Raw genomic sequence first — 1,484 nt, forward strand, 5'->3', positions numbered from 1 at the left:
AAGGTTTATTAGCCAACATTATTTAAGTTTTCTGAATCTCAAATTTATCTTTCCCCTGAACTCTTCATGTCTTGAATGGACTTATTTATTTAATTAATTAATTACTTTATTTTTATTATTGACTCTATTACAGATATCCCCATCCTCCCACATCCCCCCACTCACCATTTGCCCATCTGCACCCAGTTCCCAACCCCCCTTCCCTCTGGCCTTCATCACACTGTTGATGTTCTTTGAGAAAATGTTAGCATCCATGAAACTGGAATGATGGGCTGAAAGTTTTTTATAATCTTAAGTTGATAATTTGATAGATAACTAACCATCAAGTTTAGGAGAGCACTATTTTTCTATTTAATTTATGTAGAGTTATTTTATAATGGCTTTTAATTTTTATTATCTTTTAATATTTAAAGTCATTTTAAGTGACTTAAACATACTGTACTTTGTAAGAAAAATATATTTTGTTAAAAATATGGAGCAATTTATTAAATCTATGGTAAAGTTAAAATATTGTCAGAAACTAGAGATCAGGGCTCCTAGGAAAAACTAATAATAATAAATAGTCACCAAACATTTTCAAAATTTATTTTCCAGAGAACACCCTTTAATTGGCCATTTTTGGTAATCATCATCCGAGGACACATTTGTTTGTTTGTTTATTTTATTGATTTGAGAGGGAGAGAGAGAATCATTGATGAACATTGACTGGTTGCCTCCCCTACTCACCCCAACCAGGGATTGAACCCTTAACTTGGGTATGTGTCCTGACTGGGAATTAAACACTTGACCTTTTGGTTTATGGGATGATATTCCAACTGACTGAGCTACCTGGCCAGGTTAATTGGCCTATTTTTTTAAATTATAGTTTTTCCCCTAGTTTTTGTTGTTGTTAAAAAAATATGTGCACCTTGATGATCTTCTGGAGAAATATAACTGTAATTTGAAAAAACTAATTTTTTATTCAAAAAGAAATTTAAATATTTTTACAAAAAAAAAAGTTAGAAAAGAATTCACCATCATCATAACTCTTTCACTTCTCAACATCTTTTCAAGCTATTATCTTTGATATTTTATGAGTGACCTAATTGTTGTCTTGGTGGCATAGCAGGTAGTTTTTATTAAACATACAGCAGAAATAGACTTAGATGAAATTCAGCAAAAAATAGTTTCATATGTTACTATTGAATTAACTAAAGTACCATTCAACATGTACCAAAAGTTTCAAATGCTAATTAACAATCTCCATTCAAAATAACACCAAGGAACTATTCTGCTGAAGACACAATTACATTAATGTTGAGTACCACACCTTACAGATGTTACCACTTGAATTGAATATGAGATTATGCTGAAAGCCCCATTACTACAGTACCACAAAAAAATGCTGCAGTAACAGTATAGCTATGTCATCAAATGGACAAGCAACAACAAAATAAATTACATCAAAAATTAATTTTTTTATCATCAAAATAGTGAAAGATAAT

This window comes from Myotis brandtii, unplaced genomic scaffold, assembly GCF_000412655.1.
Source record: "Myotis brandtii unplaced genomic scaffold, ASM41265v1 scaffold588, whole genome shotgun sequence".
Classification (NCBI taxonomy): Eukaryota; Metazoa; Chordata; class Mammalia; order Chiroptera; family Vespertilionidae; genus Myotis; species Myotis brandtii.